The 12,353-nt window shown below is 41.6% G+C and overlaps 1 protein-coding gene across 3 annotated transcripts in view; it reads right to left on the reverse strand.

Moving 5' to 3' along the window:
* ZDHHC8 (zDHHC palmitoyltransferase 8) overlaps positions 1-12,353 on the reverse strand; it is a 109,435-nt gene that overhangs the window by 32,987 nt on the left and 64,095 nt on the right. The window lies entirely within an intron of this gene.

Consider the following 12,353-nt stretch of genomic DNA (forward strand, 5'->3'; position numbering starts at 1 on the left):
TTCCCCAACCACACACTGGCAGAACTTCTAGTACAAATTCAGTGCTTGAATTCATGAGATAGTGGTGTAGTGAAAGCAAGGCAGCTCATTTTAAGTATGTGGTGATGAGAGAGAGAGAGAGAGAGAGAAACAGGTGAAGAAATATTATGATATAAGGAAGGAGGTGGTGACATCAGTGAAAAGACAGTCTATATTACCCTTGTTGAAAAGTTAATTTGATTTTTTAGGTATTCCTTTTCCACATGAGCTTAGTAGAAAGAAATTAAACTTCACAAGATACCATCCCTTTACAGCTACTGGAGCAATTACCTAACTAAAAGACAGCATCTATTAGATTAAAATATGTGCCACTTAAATTAACAATGAGCCGATATGCATAAGAAACGTTCAGTGTGAGCTCTGAACTCTGTGATCATGCCCTCGGTGGATTAGCAGAGTAACATGATGTGCTTTCAAAGATGCAGGGGAAAAGACGAAAAGCAGGGAACACCAGCAGAGACAGCCCAGGTGTCTGAGGCTGATCCTGGGCAGGCTGGGTGTCCTGGTCTGGGTGCAGTCACAGGGCTGCATCAAGGAGCAAGCTGCCCTGTTAAAATGCTGCACTGGAAAGAGCTGGAGGGGCTGCCTGGGGTAGTGGACACCACCAAGGAATATCTACTTGGAGGATCTTATCCCTCCAGCACACATTCCACTTGCTCCATGAGCTGGCAGTGACACGCAGCCAGCCCTGACAGGGATGTTGCATGACTAGAGCAGGAAGGATAGGACAGCCCATCCACTGCAGCTGAGGTCTGACATTGTCTCCACAACTCAGGTGTTTGGGAGGGCAAATACAGCAATGCACCCAAAACCCAGCTGGCTCTGACAGATCTGCCAGCTGCTCTTTGCAGTGCTGGGGCAGCTACAGAGACTTGGACAAAGAAGGGGCAGGAAAATCCTGTGAGGTGGCTGATAACAGTTAAATTTCTTCCACGACTGGAAAAAGCTGTTCAGGAAATTTACAACTAATTGAGACCAGAGGCTCTTGCAGACTTGTCTGGATCTTGTATTGCATTTGAAATTTGGAAACAATACCTGTCCATGGCCTGAATAACATGCTTCAGAGCTGCTAGACAAGGTCCTTCATCTATACAATAGCTTGCTTATGCAGGGAAAGGAAGCCAGCTCCAATCTGAACTCTCTTGTTTTAAGATTTCTAGACACATGGTGCAGCTAAATTACTGCAGTTATTGCAAGATTCCCCTGTGTGAACCAAAATTATTAGGGATGTCATATTTTATAGAAAAGATGAACAAAACAAAGAGATAGAGGCACCTCTATTGCAAATAGATAGAGAAGATAGGGTAGAAAGTGTAAACATTCTCATCTATCAAGTACTGAAGCAAATATATAATAATAAAACAAAAGCTTCTCTTAGAATCCCATCTTTAATTTCCCTCTGGAATATCACCCTGAAAGGGTTTTATGGAAATCTGAACTGGGAGCATGACATTTATATGCCTCATTCTCACTACACTGAAAAAGAACATTTGCATAGCAGGTATAAAAGGGACCTAATATACCAAGATTTTAAGCAAGAAATAAAAAAATAATCAAAATTACTTTAGCTGATTTAAGAAAAGAAAAATATAAGAGACCTTCATGTTTCAGCATATAAAACTTTGCATTTGGAAAGAACAAGCCCCTGTGGCCACCTGCTTTGAGATGTTTCACCCTTTCTCAAACCACCAGCTGGTACCAGTCACCTTTTGAAACAGAACATAAAGGAGAATCATCAGTGATTCAGCCTATTTTGGCAACACCTTTAATCATAAACTGGAAGAGTGCTAACAACCATGGCCAAGGTAACAAAACAGAACAGGACACACCATCCCATTCAGCCCCCTGCTACCACAGACACCATGTGCACCACCTCTCCTGGCCATGCACTGCTCTGAAACCCAGCAACACTTTTTTATACCCCATATCTCTTCCCTGCAGGATGGATGCCAGCCCCAGGGCAGAACTGGGGTCCTCCCAAACTGCTCCACAGCCCATTTCTGCTGAAAAACTGGGACTGTTTTGGGGCTCAAGGACAGAGCTGAAAAATCCTCGTTTCTTCCAGCAGAGGGTAGTGGGACACACAAGCCCGCAAGCAAATGTGTAAGATTATATTGCAAGCAAGAGATACACGCAGTTCAAACAAAACCGAGGGTGCAAACCTCCACTGCCTAATCCGGTGGAAATGTTACAAAACTAAACACATTCCTCTATTTGCATTCATCAAATGAAGAAACACACCAAACTCAGCTTGTTCTCATTATCTCCACTCTTCTCCAGTAACAACATCATCTTCATTCCCTTTTCTAATTTTGGGAAGTGACACCCCCAGGCAGCAGCAGAGTCAAAAGAGCCTTTTTCTAAACATCTCTACTAGAAATCTGCCTTCTCTTTCTCTCTGTGGAACTATTCTCCTTTCCTTGGATCTCCTCGACTTTCAGGCTCTGTTTCATCTTCTCTCCCTCCCATCGTCCTGTTCTAAATCAAATGACTGAGCAGTCACACACGTCCTCCTGCAGCAGAGGAGCACAGTGCAGTCGCTGCTTTAATCTGGGTGTGTGGCCATGCAAAGGCATTCTCAGTTGCCTCCACAGGTCTGGAAGACCATGGGCAGAGCTGCACACACATGTCCCAGGCTCACGGCAAAGGTGGCACATGCAGAGGACTTGTGGCTGTTCTCATGCATTCTCTCAACAGATATCAAGAAGAATAACTAAGGGAGAAGCACAGCCACAGCCTTCTCAAAGTATGAAACGACTGTCCCAAGACTCCCCTGCCTGCACATCAATGACTGCCAACATCTCTGCTCACCATCTAACAGGATTAGGGCAGGCTTCTGGAGGCAGCTTCTCCTGCAGGGAAAATCTTATTACAGAACCCATCAAAAACCAAAATGCTTTTGGGGAGCAATAAAAACCTAAAACAGACCACAGTGACTGTCACAATAACAGTATTTTTTTATTATTATTTAAATGATGAAACCTAGCATCACCACCTTAGGTTTAAGTGTTTCTGTCAGCTTGGACAAAATATAAAGTGAGGCTTCCAATATTTGTGCTGGTGCACAGGTATTCAATTCAGGCTGACAGAAAACAAAATTACTTTCTCAGAAAACATCCTATGAGGTGATAGCATCTTAATTACAGAGACAGGGAAATGGGATTCAGCCTGGTATATAGATTTGTTTCTTGCCAATTTCACTCCAAAGTGCATAAGGCAAGGATCCCCCCAGCAACCCCGAAGGTGGGGGAAAGTGTCACTGCTTTACTTTTGTATTATTGACTGTGCCCCCAAACCCAGAACTTTTAAAGGCAGAGGAGTAGCTCACTTACACACTACAGTGGACACAGGGGAGCTGTTTTCCCTACTAACACCTCACTGTTCACTAAAAGCCCATGGGTTTTGTCATTTTGGGGTGCCTTTTTTTAAAGAATCACAAAGTGACCAGAAAAGGTACAGTTATGCACTGGATCTCATGAACTAAAACTCCTTTAACCCTGTGGCCATACTTCAGGAACATAAGCCAATTACAATTACCTGAGATGCATTAACAAAGCTTAATACTCCCAAGTCAAAATGGGACAATTAGCAGCTCCTGTACCAAAATAGAAGACTATGGAAATGACATATGTGTCACCATCTGCTAACAATATGCAATAGGCAAACCAATTCAGGGAAGGAAAAGAAAAGAAAAATAAAAAAAGAAACAGTTTCTTGATGCAACTTGTTCCCATTTCAAAGAATCGAAGTGAATATTCAGCCTAAACATTACACTTTCCACATTCCCAGCTGGGACCAGAATGAGGAGCGTCAAGCAACTTATGATTTAACTGTTGAGAAATTTCCAGGCCAAATTTTCAAGCAAGAAGTTTGGATACAGATCTGAACTGTGGGATGTTTGTCTGTGGAGTTCTGTCCTTGCCTCCAGTAGCAATAGCTAGCATTAGTATGTGTACTTTTTAAATATCCAGCTGCTCCTGAACTTTGTTAAGTTCTTAATTCATGCTTTTTTCCCTTGATTTAATTTAAAGAGTAGGGACCATCATTCTGATTTTCAGAAAAAATGAACATTTACTTCTTGCTGAACAGATGTCACACTGCAATGAGAATAATTTACTGTTCAGTTTTTCTGAATGAACCCCTTATCCTTCCTGCCCTTTCTTCCTTGAATATTTCCTGAAAGTCATAAACCACCAGCAAACTAGTTTTGGCTTATGCTAGAAAACTTCTTTAACTCTGGGATACCTTCTGCCATAATGGATAGGGGAAGTGTAGAGCCACACATCACAGAACAGCCACAGAGACATAGGCAAAGCTTACAAAGATAAAACTTTGCCATCATCTCCTTTGACTAGGGGGAGAAAATAAAAACAAATCAGAGTAATCAGAAAATCCAAGCACAGAGCTGCAATTCATATTCTGAGGAAAACTTCGAAGAAAACTTGTAATTTCTCAAATTGTAGTACAGCACACCTGATTCCACAGGGCAAGAACAAGGTGAAAATGAACCATGTTCTGGGAATTTAAATCCCTGAAGTACCCTTTGGTGAATATGAAAAACAATTTCTTTTTCAGAGCCAGAAGAGTGACTTTTTTATGTTTTAATTCCAGGATGCACATTTGAGTCCTCCAAATAATATTCTTCTCCCTCAACCACTGGACTACAAACAGGCTCTTGTTTATTTACCTGTAGAAGCATAGTCAGGTAGTTTGAGTTGCTCTGGAAACACCTCACCTTTAACATTAGCTTCAGCAATTTTGGGAAGTTTTCCATTAAAAACAATACAAAGAGATGTCAATAAAAATTAACTGGAAAGTGTCTCAAGAGAAGTTCACCAACTAGGGACACATGTTTACTGAAAGAATGGCTGAAATTAGTGACTCTCAGCAACAGACCAGTAAATCCTTACACAAGGGATTTACACTGCTGCAGGTTGGGCATGGAGATGCAGATGAGGAGTGGGGTTCATCCTCTTCCTCATCTTCTATCACAAAGCCTCCCAAAGCTTCTCACTTACAGTATTAATTCTCTGTCATGATTACAGGCCTGCTTCCATGCACTACAGAGAGGAAAAGAGCCTCTTACATTGTTTATTCCTTGGGCATGAGTGACACACTCATTTTATCAGCTCTTTAACATCTGCTGTTCAACATTAAACAGAGATATCAGCAGGTTTTATTTTTTTTGCAATACCACATCCATCAAGTCATTGACAAGTTAACAAATCTGCTTGCTTTTCATGGTGCTTTGCTTTGATTTTTTGTAATTAAACAAAAGATTGTTTGGATCCTGCCTTTTCCCTCAAAATGGAGCACTGCCCATACAGCAGTTTAACTCTGTATTTACCTTCTAAAGCATCAAATTCTCTCTTCTCCCTCCCCATGACAAACCACAGTCTCTGGGACATCTGGAGGTTGTGGTTCGACTGCATCCCTTCCTGCCATGAACAAAAGCAATCAGCTTTGCTGAATTAATAATTATTTAAGAATTGTTAGTATTTCTGAATTGCAAAACTCCATGCTTGCAAAGGCTGTAGAGAACATTACCCTCCTTAAAAAGGTTATTTATAACAAAATAAAAGCTCCATGTTAGTTGTCTTAACTGTGCAAGAGGAGAAAATGCATCTGCCTTGTTTCTTTAGTAACTGCTATGCAGCTGTGCAGTTACCAGCTCCTTTGGTATTCCTTGCTTCTCTCAAATTCACGTAACCATGGCTTAGTTTCCCAGGGACTTTTCGTGAATGTTGGAAAAAAAAATAAAGGCTAGGGAGAACGATATGGTTATGCTAAAGATACAGTAAACACAGCCAGCAAGAAAATGCAAGTATCCTCATTCTGAATAGGAACAGATGCCAAGACAGCAGAACCCTGCCTTGAACTGGAAATGTTTTCAATTACGCACAATTTGTGCCAGCAAAACGAAAAAGGGGTTAAAGTGGATTCAGAACATCCGAATAGATGTAGAAAAAGCAGAGCCTGTCCAGGGGCTGTGCTCTCCTCAACCCCTGTGCCAGCTGCGGGGCCACTCGGCATGTGTGCAGTTAAACCAGCCCAGCAAAGCTGCGCCCTTCGGAAAAGTCAACCTGGGCGTGCACTTCTGGCACAAGGGCTGCCTGGGCAGTGGGGAGGAGCAGGCAAGGAGAACAGATTCCCTTTCTACCAGGATTTTGTTTCCTACATGTTTGATTCGACTCCGAGCCCTCGCCTGCACAAACAAACGGGCGTTGAATTGTTCAAATTACACACAGTCTTGTGTTGCTCATTTACAACAGCACAGCCAGTGACAAAGAAAAGAACTTAAAGTGCTCAGCGCCCTTCAAACAGGAAGAAAGCCCGTGGTGACAGGCTAGAGAATGCGTGACTTGTTTTTCCACCACCCCATGATGCACACACACACACACGCACCACACAGAGTTTGGAAAGCTCCAGAAAACTCTGCATACAGGCTCACAGTTGTCTGCAAGAGAGTTAAACCTCCAGCTCCCCCTCCCCGAGTTAGGAGCACAAAGCACGAAAGCAGAACCTCTCTGGAACATCTCTCTTGCAAATTGTTGTAATTTCCCATCTGTCTTCAGCTTGGATGACTTTGCCAGGTCCACAGGGGACGATTTACAGCATTCGTTTTGGATTAAGGGTTCCTACACTGTGACTCAGAAGCCAGAGTAAATGACCTGCAGCTGCCGCCCAGAGCCATGTCAAATGGTGAAAGTGCCAGTCCCAAGGGGCTCTGCTAGTGGGTCCTAAGTGACTTAAATTCCAGCAATTACCACCTGATCTCAAATTTTAGGAACCAATGACTGTGTCAAGTTGATTTGCAGACTGATAAAAATGTGAAAGATCTGTTGGATAACCTCCATCGGAAAGGACAGGTTTTGTTCAGGCTTTTTTTTTTTTTTTTTAACTAGCAAAGTTGTTGGCTGAACAATCCAACTCATTTTTTTCTACTAGTGAAATTTATTGTTTGTCATTTGTTTTTGTGTTGAAATATACTTCTAACGCCACACCTTGCTTTGTGTGCAAACAATATTACAAACAGTTGTGTTTGGCCTGACACCTAAGTCTAACTGCAGTGTGACTTCACAGTTGTTCACAAAGACAAACAGGCATAATAAGAACAGCATCTCCTGGATCAAAAAATGTTTTCAGAAAGAACATATTAATTTGCTCATTATTTCTCTGGAAACTTCTGAGTTTTGGAAATTTGTGGATTTTTTGGTAGGCACAAAGCCTGTTTTCTAGTGAATAGGAAAATCCTGGTTTACATTTGTCTTTTATGATGGCATTTTCTATATATTCAGTGAAAGCCAACAGTACAATACTGTGTTACTTTACCCTCCCCTCAATTTTCAGTTTCCATACAGTCACATTTTAGCCAATCACTGTTGTTGTCTCCAGTGCTATATGGACTTTCTTGTACTGTAACACTCACAAGTGGAGGTCAGGCTGTGAGAGTCACCTTGAAATGTTTTGCTCCTTGAGCATCCCACCTCTGCAGAGTGGCTACACCCTCACAAGTGGATGCTGCCAGCTGGTATTGGGTAATTAACTGCAGTCTGGTAGAAAAATTGTATTAGCACAGCCAAGCCTAACATCGATCTACCAGGTCAGTGCAAATCTGCAATGCAGATGTAGAAGCCTATTTAGTCAGCTTGCTTAAGTTTTTAATTTCAGTAACTAAAGCAACTTTACCAGTTTGCTGCTCAGCATCTTCCACACTGTGGCAGATTCTGCAACCTTAACTCTTGGTCACTGAGTGCTCTGTGTTGAAACAACTGGCATTTGAAACAGGGACAGTGGTCATGCCTGCAGCGTGAGCAGACTGCCCAGAGACTCACACACAGCAACTAAATAAGCATAAAGGAAGACAGTGCTATGGGTATTATAATCATTTAGTGCTCCCTCATCTCCCACCACTACAGCTGAGTGAGAAGAAAATGGGTCAAGGAAAGATACATCCTCAACTTTCAGATATCTCCAGTTATACCCTGTCCTAATGTGGCTGCAAATTCTGGCCCCTCAAAGCTTTGGCAACCACTCACTGCAACTCCACTGTGTCAGGCTCCAGGTCCATTCCATATTCACATATAAGCCAGTTACAATGTGGATTTTGCAATTAATTGATAATATAAAACAGACTAAGAGACCTACCCTAAGCATGCAGGAAGACAATTTGCCCTGGGTATAAGTGCATCCCTTCCTTCTGATCAAATATCTGACAGGAACAGGACTGTGCTACAAGTACAGGAATCAAAAAACTGCCAGCACAGCTGGAACTGATCTCCAGCTGCAGCCAACCTCGACCCTGGTCAAAAGGACAGACAGCAGCCTCAAATCTTTGCCTTCTAGAGAAGATGGGCAACAACACTGTCACCAACATCCTGCTGTACCAGCTGGCCCTGTCCACAGAGCAGCACACAGAAAGGAAAGCAGGACTTCTGCAGCTTTTCCTACAAAATGCATTTGCACCAAGGAGTGAACTAGTTAAACCACTGCTCTGTGCCAGCTGATAAATTCTGTTCAGAAACCAAGTAAGCATTTTGAAAAAGGTTTGATTACAGCTGCCTGGGGGCCTGGCAAGATGCAGGAAACTTATGTGACCCACTTATATTGCTGATCAGAAGCCTCTTCCTAGCAGACGGTGAGATGGTGCATGAGGACAGCCAGTGAAATTTCAGGGGAAAACTCTGCACAGAAATATTCTGCAGTTCGTTGTCTCCAACTTTCATTACTGTCACCATGTAGCATCACAACTCTTCTGGGCTTTTGACTACCAAGGATACTAAAGCCTCCTCATGCAATTCCTCTAACTTTTGATTTGAACTTGTTTCCTTCAGTGGAGCTTTTTCCTAACCCTGAAAAACTCTGCATGCTAATAAAGTGTCAGGAATACTCCCCATGCATAAAGAATTTACATACTATGCAGCAAGAATCTTTTAAAATTGTTTACTTCTGACCAGAAAGAAGGCTCAGAAAGAAGCCCCTGATGGCTCATAAGTGGCAGCAATGGTAAAGTAGGAGTAAAATGCTGCAGCCATGAAAGAAAAAAATAATGTAGTTGAATCATGAAGTAGATTCTTGGAACATATGTCAAGGCCAGATCAAAACAGCCAATTGTTGCTATTATCTACTTAATCTTCTGTTTTGTGGAAAAGGGAGTTAGGAAATTCTTTTCAGCCAACGCGACTGTCTAAGCCAATGCCCAAGGCAAATAATGCTCTAAACAATAAGGCATTTTGTTTAACTCTGCAATAAATATTAAATTTGCAAAGACAGCTGTTTGGTTGCAGTCTCCTCCTGCAATTTCCAGTCAATGCTTTATATTTACATAAATGCATAACCGTACATAATCCTCCCACGCTCAAGCCTCAGCTCCTTGAGAGAGCAGGCAAAAGGGTGGAAATTGGGACTTAGAAGTTTAATCCTTGAAACAAAAAATTAGGCCACTTCCTTGAGAGATGCCACATGGTGTCTGTCTGAAAAAGTGACATTTGTGGATTTTTACTTTGGAGTTATTGATATCTTTTCACAAGATTATCAATCACAGAACAGTTTGATTGCAGAAGGATCTCTAACAGAAGAAAGAATTGACAGGAGCAGCCCCTATAACATGGGAACAACCGCAAGTCAGGGCAACAATCTTTAACCTTTGTTTTCAGGGGAGCCTGACCTTGACAAATTACCACTAGCATCTGACTGTACCATGAAGTGGTCCCTGATCTTTTAGCAGCTGTATTATTCATAGAGTAGGTTAACATTATTGTTTTCCCTGCCTATTGATTGTGAAAAGCTAATAAATCAACTTCAGCTGAAAAAGGTACATGCAAATCTGTGCTTTTATGCTGAAGATACCAGTAAAACAAACCAAATCCAAACCCAGAAATCTTAACTGACAGGGACACTGCCCTGAAAGTACACTTACCTTCCTCTATACTCAGTGAAGTTCTATCACCTGTCTCTGGCAGCAGAGACCATTGGGAACACAATATTCATAGGTTACAATACAAACTGTAGAAAGACAAGAGTATATTAATTTTTAAGTTTTAAACTATTTATTAACCCTCCAAATGCAGGGTTCTGGAAGGTCACAACTCTTTGTCAGGCTGAGAGTTATCCATTCTTGTGCTCACACCAAACTCTGCTAAACTTTCCATTCCAAGACCACCAGAGTCCCTAAAATGAAAATGAGTGGACATGGTTGTTTGCAGATGCAGGATCAGACACACAGAACCTCTCCACCATAAGCATTCCCACCCATGACTAGATTTCTGCTTGATGGCTCAGAACATCAGGGATGCTCACTGCTGAAAACTCCGAGGATAAAGAAGTTTTGGATATAACATCATCCTTCTGAAAAAAACAGCAATTTTTTTCCTATATGATTCAATGCAAGGCACAAGCCCTTGTGTTCAGTGGGATGAGTACAAATCTTTAACTTGATTTGGATCCACTACCATTGTCTTTTAGAAGCTAACTTGCATATGGCCACATTAAGGCTAAAATAAATACATTCAAATGTAACCAGAGGCCATCCATGGACTACAGCACAAAAACTCAGCTGTCTGATGGGCTACTGAGACTGCAGATGCTTGAAATATTAAAGGAGGAGCCCCGGCACAGCTCTTACACCCAGGTGCATCTTGCATTCTCCTCCCTCCTTCAACAGGCACATGGCCCATGAATTGACAAGTGCATTTTCCCAGTTTGGTTTCCTGGGAATCTCTACTGGCTGCACATCAAGCCAAATGTTCACTTTGCTATCAACATAGCCAGGGGGCTTAGAGATGCTCGCCAACCCTTGTTCAACCAGTGTTTCTGTTTTACAACATGTCATGCTTGGTGATATTGAAAGGAAAAGCCAATAAAAGGAAAAATTAATCTTGTGATTAAACAAAACACTTTGGATTGCTGGCTGCTGACACTGGCACCAAGCCACCTTCTCCGAGGACAGAATAGAACCTGTCTGCTGTCTTCACCAACAAAAAGATTTTTACAAAATAAGAGTGTCTTGCTATGAATGATCAAAATGAGCAGCTTGGCAAAGGCACCTGGCCAATCCTCAATTACAGCCTTGTTCTACCCCAACTTAAAGATGATATTGCCCAGTTCCAGACTGAGATGATCCTGCTCTACAGAATTTCTGCATGCCATGTAAGTTACATCTAAATTCACAAAATATAGAATTTACATCAAATTTGTAAGAGAATAAGAGATCCTGCTCTACAGAATTTCTGCATGCCATGTAAGTTACATCTAAATTCACAAAATATAGAATTTACAGCAAATTTGTAAGAGAGTAAGAGTTTGGAAATTTGTTTTTAAGGTATTTGCAAATGTGTCAATGCTGAGTACACTCTGGAAATCTGAATCCCCAGGGCTTGCTAAGCAGCTGCTCCCTCAAAAGCAGGCTTATGTGCCATTGAAAGATTTGTGCTGGCCCTTTGGAAAGAGATTAATTCCTTTTCAACTCTAATATTTGCAGAGGGTACTGTGTTAGTTATGCCAAAGTTCTCTTTAATACTTGCATAAACTGTCGTTTTTGTCATCAGTTATACAATGTTCATTTATTCTGGCAAATGCTAAAATTTAATTTAAACACTGCTTAGAAGGTCTCTCTTAGGGAAATTCACATATGCAAATATACTTAATGAAAACAAAAACACTCATAAGCACAGTCAAATCAGAATACACTTCTGAATGGCTTCTCACCATTGCTGTGCTAGAGGAATAGGACAGAAACTCCATACGAGAAACAGCAGGGGCTGGGTTTGTTATTTATAAATGGAATCTCCCCTCTTCTAGTCCTACTCTCCCTGTTTCCACACATTCTTCAGTTAACCATAAAATCTCATCACTTTATACATTAATATTCTCTTAAAGTTGAACAGCACAAGCACTGGACAGTCCTTCCTGGTCCAAAAGTTAATCCAAAGCAGGGCAATGAAGCTAGTGAAGGGTCTAGAGCACAAGTCCTATGAGGAGTGGCTGAGGGAATTTGAGTTGTTTAGCCTGGAGGAAAGGAGGGAGACCCTCAGGAAGAGGAAATGCCCTCAAGTTGGTTCATCAAAGGGGACATTCAGAAGTCTTACTGAGAAGGGTGTGAAGACATTAATAATTTGATCAGGAGACGACTTTGACCAAATATTTGATGATGAATAGCAAAATATCAGTTTCTGCAATCAATGTCTCAAACTTCAAATGGTTGTGGCAAACAAATATGGTTCTGAGATACAAATCCCATAATCTGACATGGAGTACAACCTGCCTGTGTGCTTTCCCTGCTGAAGGAACTGTAAGAAGCTTTTCTTCAGCTCACC

Source organism: Lichenostomus cassidix, chromosome 15 (genome assembly GCF_008360975.1).
Source record: "Lichenostomus cassidix isolate B80296 chromosome 15, HeHo_3.0, whole genome shotgun sequence".
Taxonomy (NCBI): Eukaryota; Metazoa; Chordata; class Aves; order Passeriformes; family Meliphagidae; genus Lichenostomus; species Lichenostomus cassidix.